At 40.0% G+C, this 10,384-nt stretch overlaps 1 non-coding gene across 1 annotated transcript; it reads right to left on the bottom strand.

Moving 5' to 3' along the window:
- Positions 1 to 8,806: 8,806 nt before the first annotated feature.
- LOC118624831 lies at positions 8,807 to 8,968 on the bottom strand. The gene has a single exon (XR_004958496.1). It is a non-coding gene; the product is annotated as a U1 spliceosomal RNA (small nuclear RNA).
- Between the last annotated feature and the right edge of the window lie 1,416 nt (positions 8,969 to 10,384).

Raw genomic sequence — 10,384 nt, 5'->3', positions numbered from 1 at the left:
TCCCAAAGGGTAAGATATCCCTTTTTATAGCTTCATAGTATTTTGTTGTGTAAATGTTCCACAGATTTTTTTTTATCCATTCATCCACTGAGGGCACTGGGTCTGTTGTTTCCAGATCTTAGCTGTTGTACATAACCCTGCTATGACCATAGGGGTTCATATATTTTTTCCTATTGATATTTCGGGAATCTTAGAATATATTCCCAGAAGTGTCATGGCTGGGTCAAACAGCAGTTCCATTTTTAATTTCTTAAGGGAACTCCATACAGTTTTTCAAAGTGCCTGTACCAGTCAGCCTTCCCACCTCCAGTGTACTAGGGTTCCGTTTTCTCCACATCCGCCCCAGCACTTGTTTGTTGATTTATTGATGTTGGCCGGTGTTAGATGATAACCTCAGTGTAGTTTTACTTTGCATCTCTCTGAATGATTAGTAATGTTAAGCATTTTTTCATATGTCTCTTGGCCATCTGTATGTCCTCTTTGAAGAAGTGTCTATTCACGTCCTTGTGTTTTAATTGGATTGTCTTACTTTTGTTGGGTTGTATGGGTTCATTATATATTTTGGAAATTAACCCCTTATCAGATGTATCATTGGCAACTATGTTCTCTCATACAGTGGGTACCATTTTCATTTTGAGGATAGTTTCCATTGCTGTGCAGAAGCTTTTTAGTTTGATGTAGTCCCATTTGTTTATTTTTTTATTTGTTTCTTTTGTCTTAGGAAATGTATCCGTAAAAATTCTGCTACATGAGATGTCTGAGATTTTACTGCCTATGTTTTCTTCTAGGATTTTTATGGTTTCACAACTTGCATTTTAAGTCTTCTATCCATTTTGAGTTTATTCTTGTGTATGGTGTAAGTTGGTGGTCTAGTTGCATTTTTTTTTTTTGTATGTGCCTGTCCAATTTCCCCAACACCATTTATCAAAGAGACTGTCTTTACTCCATTGTATGCTTTTGCCTCCTGGTCAAATATTAATTAACCATATTGGTGTGGTTCTATTTCTGGGTCCTCTGTTGTGTTGCACTGATCTATATGCCTGCCAGTACCAGGCTGTTTTTATTACAATGGCTTTGTAGTATAGTTTGATATCTGATGTTATGTCCCTCCAACTTTGTTCTTTTCTCACAAGATTGTTGTGGCTACTTGGAGCCCTTTTTGATTCCATATAAATGTATGGAATATTTGTTCTAGATCTTTGAAATATGCCGATGTTATTTTAATATAGATTGTGTTGAATCTATATATTGCTTTGGGTAATACGGACATTTTAATGATATTAATTCTTCCAATCCATGAACAGGGTATTTGCTTCCACTTGTTTGTATCATTCCCAATTTCCTTTTTCAATGTCCTATAGTTTCCTGAGTACAGGTCTTTTATCTCCTTGGTTAAGTTTACTCGTAGGTATCTTATTTTTGTTGTCGTTGCAATGGTAAATGGATTGTTTTTTTCGTTTCTCTTTATTGGTGTATAAAAATGCCATTGATTTCTGGATGTTAATTTTGTATCTTGCTACTTTGCCAAATTTATTTATTAAATCTGGTTGTTTTTTGGTGAAGTCTGTAGGGTATTCTATGTACAATATCATGTCATCTGCAAATAATGACAGTTTTACTTCCTCCTTTTCAATTTTGATGCCTTTTATTTTTCCTTCTTGTCTGATCACTGTAGCTAGGATTTCCAGTGCTGTGTTGGATAAGCATGGTGAAAGCAGACACCCCTGTCTTGTTTCTGTTCTTAAGGGAAATGCTTTTAGTTTTTGCCCATTGAATATGATGTTGGCTTTAGGCTTCTCATTCATGGCCTTTATTATTTTAAAATATGACCCCTCTATTCCCACTTTGCTGAGAGTTTTTATCAAAAAGGAATGCTATATTTTGCCAAATGCTTTTTCTGCATCTATTGATATGATCATGTGGTTTTTATCCTTCATTTTGTTAATGTCATGTATTACATTTTTTGATTTGCAGATATTGTACCAGCCTTGTATCCCCAGAATAAATTCCATTTGGTCATGGTGTATGATCTTTTAATGTATTGCTGGATCCAGTTTGCTAATATTTTGTTGATGATTTTAGCATCTATGTTCATCAGGGATATTGGCCTGTAATTCTCTTTCTTTGTAGTGTCTTTATCTGGTTTTGGAATTAGGATTATACTGGCCTCATAAAAAGAGTTTGGAAGTCTTCCTCCTCTTGGAATAGATTAAGGAGAATAAATGTTAGTTCTTCTTTGAATGTTTGGTAAAACTTTCCTGTGACTCCATCTGGTCCAGGACTTTGTTTCCTGGGAGTTTTTAATTTTTTTGAATTTTTATTAATGCTTCAATTTCATTAGTTATTACTGGCCTATTCATTTTTTCTGATTTCTCCTGACTTAGTTTAGGAAAATTGTGTGTTTCCAGGAATTTGTCCATTTCTCCCAGGTTGGCCAGTTTGTTGGCATATAGATGTTCATAGTGTTTTCTTACAGTCCTTTGTATTTCTGTGGTGTCAGTTGTTGCTTCGCCTCTTTCATTTCTGCTTATATTTATTTGGGTCCTGTCTCTTTGTTTCTTGATGAGTCTGGCTAAAGGTTCATTAATCTTGTTTATCTTTTCAAAGTACCAGGCCTTGGTTTCATTTATCTTTTGTATTTTTTTAAATCCTTGCCCAAGGATACTTTTTCTGTTTATCTTCAGACAGAGTAGGAGGGGGAGAGAGAGAGAGAGAGAGAGAGAGAGAGAGAGAGAGAGAGAAAGAAACATTGACATGAGAGAGACACATTGATTGGTTGCCTTTCGTGCAACACCAACCAGGGCTGGGGACAAACCACAACTGAGGTACATGCCCTTGACTGGAATCAAACCTGAGACTCTTTGGTCCGTGGCCAATGCTCTAACCATTGAGCCAAATCAGCAAGGGCTTTTGTATTTTTTTTTTTAGTCTCTATGTCATTTTTTTCCACTCTGACCTTTATTAATTCCTTCCTTCTACTTCCTCTGGGCTTTTCTTGTTGTTCTCTTTCTAATTATTTTAGTTACAGGGTTAGATAGTTTATTTGAGTTTTTTCTTGTTACTTTAGATAGGCCTGTAAATGCTATGAACTCCCCTCTCAGAACTGCTTTCACTGTGTCCCATAGATTTGGGGTGTTTGTGTGTTCATTTTCATTTGTTTCCAGGAATTTCTTTATTTTTTCCTTGATCTCATAGGTAACTCATTCATTGTTTAACAACATCCTATTTAGCCACCATGTGTTTGCATGTTTTTGAGTTATTTTATTGTTGTTGATTCCTAGTTTCATGCTGTTATGATCCTAGAAGATGCGCGATATGATTTCAATCTTCTTGAACTTGTAAAGACTTATTTTGTGTCCTTACATGAAAGTTCCAAATGCGCTTGAGAAGAATGTATATTCTGCTGCTTTGTGATGAAACGTTCTGTAAATATCAATTAAATCCATCTGATCTAGTGTGTTGTTTAAGATTGCTATTTCCGCCCTGGCCGGTTTGGCTCAGCGGTTAGAGTGTCGGCCTGCAGTCCTGAGAGACCCGGGTTCAGTTCCCGTTAAGGGCGCGTACCTCGGTTGCAGTTTGTCCCCGGCCCTGGTCGGTTGTGCGGGTGGCAGCCACCTGATGTGTTCCTTTCACATTGATGTCTTCTCTCTCTCTCTCTCTCTCTGTTCCTCTCTCTCCCTCCCACTCTACCTGAACAAAAAATGGAAAAATGTCCTCGGGTGAGGATAAAAAAAAAAAGATTGCTATTTCCTTGTTAATTTTTTGTCTGCAAGATCTATCCAGTGACGTCAGAGGGGTGTTAGAGTCTCCTATTATGACTGTATTGCTGTCTATCTCTCCCTTAAAATCCTCCAGGAGTTTTTTAATATATTTAGGTCCTCCTGTATTGGGTTCATATACATTTACCAGGGTTATATCCTCTTTAGTATTATGTAGTGATCTTCTTTGTCTCTTGTTATAGCCTTTGTTTTGAAGTCTATTTTGTCAGATATAAGTATTGCTAACCCCACTTTTTTTATTTGTTTCCATTTGCATGGAAAAAAATGTTCCGTCCTTTCACTTTCATATTATGTGAGTATTTTCTTCTGAGGTGGGTCTCTTGTAGGCAGCATATATATGAGTCACATTTTCTTATCCATTCAGCTACCCTATGTTTTTTGATTGGAGCATTCATTCTATTTACATTTAAGGTTATTATTGATAGGTACTTATATATTGCCATTTTAATTCTTGATGCCTATGTTCCTCTCTCTTTCTGTTTCTTCTTCTTCTTACAGCAGTCCCTTTAACATTTCCTTTTTGTTGTTGTTAATACTCACCCAAGGATATTTTTCCATGGATTTTTAGATAGAGTGGAAGGGAGAGAGGGAGAGAGAAACACACACCTCCTGCATGACCCCAACTGGGGTCAGGGATTGGACCTGCAATCCAGGTACTTGCCCTTAACTGGGAATCGAACCCATGACTTTTCAATCTGTGGGCTGACACTCTAACCACTGAACCAAACCAGCCAGGGCCCTTTAACATTTCTTGCAATGCTGGTTTGGTGGTAATAAACTCCTGTAACCCCCCCCCCCCCCCTTTTTTTGGTCTGGGAAGTTCTTTTTTAAAAAAAAAAGATATTTATTTATTTATTTTTATTGATTTTACAGAGAGAGGAAGGGAGAGGGAGAGAGATATAGAAACATTGATGAGCATGAACATCGACTAGCTGCCTCCTGCATGCCCCCCACTGGGGATTTGGCCTACAACCTGGGCATGTGTCCTGATGGGGAATCGAACCAGCGACCTCTTGGTGCATGGGTCGACACCCAGTCACTGAGCCACACCGGCTGGGCTGGGAACTTCTTTATTTCACCTTCAATTTTTAATGATAGCCTTACTGGATAGAGTAGTCTTGGTTTCAAATCCTTTCTTTTCATTACTTTGAATACTTAATGCCATTGCCTTCTGGCCTGTAGTGTTTCGGTTGACAACTCAGATGACAACCTTATAAAAGCTTCCTTGTAGGTAACTGTCTTTCTCTTGCTGCCTTTAAGATTCTCTCTTTGTCTTTAATATTTGCCATTTTAATTATGATGTGTTTTGGTGTGGGTCTCTTTGTGTTAATCTTGATTGGGACCCTCTGTGCTTCCTGTACTTGTGTGACTTTTTCCTTCACCGGGTGAAGAAAGTTTTTTGTCATTATCAGGTTCTCTATCATTTGCTTAGTCTATCCTCCTTCTGGTACCCCTATGATGTGGGTGTTGTTCCATTTCATATTGATAAACTCTCCTCATGCTTTTAAGTGGTTTGTTTGTTTATTTTCATTTTGCTGCTCAAGCCTGCTTTTAATTCATTCCAGTGTTGTTGTTTTTTTTTTTCAAATCTTTATTGTTGGATGTAAAATGTATTACAGATGTTCCACATTTTTCCCCCATTGACCCCCTCCTCCCCCTCCCGCCCCCCCCCCCCACCTTTTCCCACACTATTGTCTGTGTCCATTGGTTATGCATATAAGTTCTTTGGTTTATTTCTTCCCACCCCCCCAACCCCTTTCCCTTTGAGGTTTGTCAGTCTAGCAATGAATTTGTGCTTCTTAATCCCTTTACCTTTTTCACCCATTCCCCCAACCCCCCTCCCAGCTGGCAACCAACAAAATGTTCTCTGTATCTATGGGAATGTTTCTGTTCTACCTGTTCATTTTGTTTGTAGATTCCATTGTTGATAGATATGTATTCATTGCCATTTTGTTTGTTCATACTTTTTATCTTTTTCTTCAAAAAGACCCTTCATCATTTCATATAATAACGGTTTGGTAGTGATGAACTCCTTTAACTTTTTCTTGTCTGGGAAACTCTTTATATGTCCATCGATTCTAAATAACAGCTTTGCAGGATAGAGTAATTTTGGTTGTAGGTTCTTGGTTTTCATCACTCTGAATATTTCTTGCCACTCCTTTCTGGCCTGCAAAGTTTCTTTTGAGAAATCAGCTGACAGCCTAATGGGAACTCCCTTGTAGGTAACTAGCTGCCTTTCTCTTGCTGCTTTTAAGATTCTCTCTTTGTCTTGAACCTTTTGCATTTTGATGATGATGTGTCTTGGTGTGGGCCTCTTGGGGTTCATCTTGTTTGGGACTCTCTGTGCTTCCTGGACTTGTACATCTGTTTCCTTCACCAAGTTAGGAAAGTTTTCTGCCATTATTGTTTCAAACAGGTTTTCGATTTCTTGTTCTCTCTCTTCTCCTTCCGGCACCCCCAAGATGTGAATGTTGGCCCGCTTGAAGTTGTCCCAGAGGCTTCTTACACTATCCTCATTTTTTTGGATTCTTTTTTCTTTATGCTGTTCTGATTGGGCGTTTTTTGCTTCCTTATATTCCAAATTGATGGTTTGCTCCTTGGATTTACATACTCTATTATTGAAGCTGTGTAAATTACTCTTTATTTCAGTTAATGCCTCCTTCAATTCTAACTGTATCCATGATTTCTAACTGGTCCTTTTTAATGCTCTTGAGGCCCTCCCTAAGTTCACTGAGGTTCTCACTAAGTTCATTGAGCATCCTTATAAGCAGTATTTTGAACTCAGTATCTGTTAGGTTGCTTATCTCCATTTCGCTTAGTTCTTTTATTGGGGTTTTGTTCTGTTCTTTCATTTGGGACCTGTTTCTTTGTCTCCTCATTTTGGCTACCTCCCTGTGTTTGTTTCAGTGTATTACTTAATGAGAGGTATGGGGCTCGCTGAGACCAGATGCTGCTCGTTTGAAAGAATTTAGGAAAAACCCAAATCAGGATCCAAGACCGGCCAATCCTATGTTTGAGCAAGTGGCAACAGCTTGGGTGGGCCTGAAAGCTGGGTGGGGCGGGGCCTCAGGGAGTCAGCAGGGCGGGGCTACCAGTGTGAGCCAGGTTGTTGGAGTCCCAGATATGGAGACTGTCTGCCGCCCCAGGGAAGGGCTCACCAAGGGAACAAAGGCCTCTTACAGCACGTTTGTCCCAGAGAAAGTCCCCTCTCCAGCCCTCGCTCCAGTGCCAAACAGCTCAGTTCTTCCCTGTATGTCTCTGGTGCCCCTCGAGCTGCCTCCCCTCCAAGCTCAGAGGGAGAGAGTCCGATAAGTCCGTGCGCGGGCCCTTTAAGGAGCTGCCTGGGGCTCCAGCCAGGTCAGCTTTCCTGAGCCTCAGTTCCCGCTGGTTTTTCCAGCAAGAAGTTATGGGGATTCTCTTCCTGGCACTGGAACCCTGAGCGGGGCACCTGGTGTGGTACAGGGACCCCTCAGTCCTCAGGAAGGACCTTCCCAGCCGCGGGAGCCTCCTGATTTTTATTCACCACGCTTGGGTGTGGGACCAGCCCATCGCGCTGCCGCCGCCCCTCGCACCGCCGCCCCTCCTACCAGTCTGGATGTGGCTGCTGATTTAATTCCGTAGTTGTAGGACTTCCATTCAGCTTGATGTCAGGCGGTTTTGAATGATGGTTGTTCTGTAGTTTAGTTGTAACTTTGATGTGGTTGTGGGAGGACGCGATACCGCGTTTACCTACGCCGCCATCTTGACCGGAAGTCGTCCCAGTGTATTCTTGATGTCAGATATAATAGTCTTCATTTCTGACTGGTTCTTATTCATGGTTTCTATATTCCTTTCTCATGCTGATGTAGTTCACACTACGCTCCTTGTAGTTCCCATTAAGTTCCTTGTAGTTCTCAGTAAGTTCCTTGAGTATTCTTATAACCATTACTCTGAACTCTATATATTTGAAAGTTGCTTACTTCCATTTCATTTAGCACTTTTTCTGGAGAGTCCTGCTTTTCTTTCATTTGAGATTTGTTTCTCTGTCTCCCCCATTTTAGTTGTCTCTTTATGTTTGTTTCTAGTTATTAGATATAACTACTATGACTCCCAGTATTATTTGGGTAGCCTTTTGTAGTAAGTGTCCTGTGGGACGCAGAGGTATCATCTCCTTGAATTCTTGATCTGGATGTTCTAGCAGTGTCCCTTTTGTGGGATTTTTGGGCTCCCCTGTTGTAATTGGGTCTTGATTGTTGTCCTGTTCATCAGTGGGATCTTCTCTCACGCTGGCTGAATGTGAGGCTCAACACCAACCATATCATGCAAGCTGTTGTACAGGTGCAGTCTCAAAGTGGTTTCTGCCCTTTCTTGTTTAAAAGTCTCCTCTTTAGCCAGTCTTCAGCTGGCGATTCAGGGTGGATATTCCCCAATTTAGTTTTAATTCCAGTTTGATTCTGGGAGGAGATGTGAGAAAGATCCACCTACTTTGCCACCATGTTAAACCCCCTTTCTTTAAGTTTAAAGTCCTGCTCTTTTATTTTTTTTTATTTTTTTATTTTTTTTATCCTCACCCGAGGACATTTTTCCATTTTTTGTTCAGATAGAGTGGGAGGGAGGGAGAGGAAGAGAGAGAGAGAGAAACATCGACGTGGAAGGTACACATCGAGTGGCTGCCACCCGCACGACCAACCAGGGCCGGGGACAAACTGCAACCAAAGTACGTGCCCTTAGCGGGAACCGAACCCGGGTCTCTCTAGACTGCAGGCCTATGCTCTAACCACTGAGCAAACCGGCCAGGGCAAGTCCTGCTCTTTTAGAGTACTCCTAATAAAATGATGGTAGAAGCCCAACCAGGAACCAAACCTACCACCTTTTGGTGTACAGGATGACACTGCAACCAATGGACATAATGATTGTATTCTTAAAGTTGAAAATATAAGTAGGTATAATTATTTTTGTTGAACCTTACAACCCCCCTTCCCCTGCCATTTTTTTGACATATCAAAACCTTATATTAAAATTCATGGAATCATAGCATTTTTCCCCTAGGGGAGAATGTGAACACAGTCCTCCACTATCACAAATTATGCAGTCAAATTTCCCACATTTCGGTAAATCGCAAGGGTCAACACACCCAGAGTGCAATGGGTGAGCCTTGCCCTGGGAAAACCACCTTCCTGATCATGGTAGCTCCCCTGCCAGGTAAACATAGGAATAATAGCATTTTCTAACACATATTTTTCTTTATTGATTTTAGAGAGAGAAGAAGGGAGAGGGAGAGAGATAGAAATATTGATGAGAGAGAGCATCACTCAGCTGCCTCCTGCATGCTCCCACCTCCACTGGGGATCAGCCCACAGTCTGGGCTTGTGCCCTGACCAGGAATTGAACCAGCAACCTCCTGGTGTAGGGGTCGACAATCAACCACTGAGCCATACCAGCTGGGAAGGAATAATAGCATTTTTTAACAGAAATAGAACTTTGAGATTTTTTTGGACTGCTTCCCACATTTCATATGCGGAATCTTGTACAGAAAAGAGAAAGGAACATTTCTTAGTCTTTGGAGCCAGACAGATTTGGATCAGGTTTAGTCCTGGGCAATAGTGATATACTCAAGAGTACAGCTTGTAAGAGCACTGGCCCTCCTGGAATTTGACTTCATGGGAGTGAATCTTGACTGTATATACTTATTAATTTGCCAGTTGTGTGACCTTGAGAAATTACTAAGCCTTCCTGTGTTCCACTTCATAGGGTGTATGTAATATTTGAAAATGTATGTAAAGCACTAAACATGTCATTAGTAGGTAATAGCTATGTAGTCTTCAAATTCATCTTGGGCCTCAGTTTCCTCATCTGTAAAAATGGAGATAGTACCCATCTTGCTGGGAATTTGGAATATAAATAAAATTTCTAGTATGTTAGTAGGCATTCCATAAATCATAGTAACAGTGGGAGTCAAATTATTCAAGAAAAGCCAGAACTTCTATTTCAATTCATATTACTGTGGAAGCTGAGTAATACATTTCTGTAGCGCCCTTTTATTTAATCAGTCCACCTTAAAGCACACACTCACACACTAATTTCCTCAGGAAGGTAAGTCTTCCTTGACCATATTATCTAGTGCACCTCCTGGTTACTCTCTGTTGTTATCGATTTATTTCTTTTACAATATGTACAATAATCTAAAATTTTTATTATTATTTCCTCTTTGACTTTGTGGCTCTTCTTCATAGTGCCCTAAAGATGTTCAATAAATATTTTGTGAATGGTTGAATAATAAAAGCATATCATAAACTTACTGGAAAAAAGACATTTATCAGCTTTTCTCTAATACAGAGTTTCTCAACCTTGGCATTGTTGACATATTAAGCCAGGTAATTATTTTGTGGGGCACTGCCCTGTGCATTGTAGGATGTTTAGCATCCTTCTAAGTGTCTATCCACTAGGTGCATATAGCAGAAAAAAAAAATGTCCTCTGATTGAGAACCACTGCTATAATATCTACAAGATTTTGTTTGAACTTAACTGGCACGAAAAGGGCATAATCTGAGGTCACATTTTTGAAATAAAATAGAGTAATGTTTGATTTCTGAACCACAGAGGCTAAGAGGTGACCTTGGTATGAA

Source organism: Molossus molossus, unplaced genomic scaffold (assembly GCF_014108415.1).
Source record: "Molossus molossus isolate mMolMol1 unplaced genomic scaffold, mMolMol1.p scaffold_m16_p_10, whole genome shotgun sequence".
Classification (NCBI taxonomy): domain Eukaryota; kingdom Metazoa; phylum Chordata; class Mammalia; order Chiroptera; family Molossidae; genus Molossus; species Molossus molossus.
Note: the sequence above shows the minus strand (reverse complement) of the source record. Positions and strands in the feature narration are given on the sequence as shown.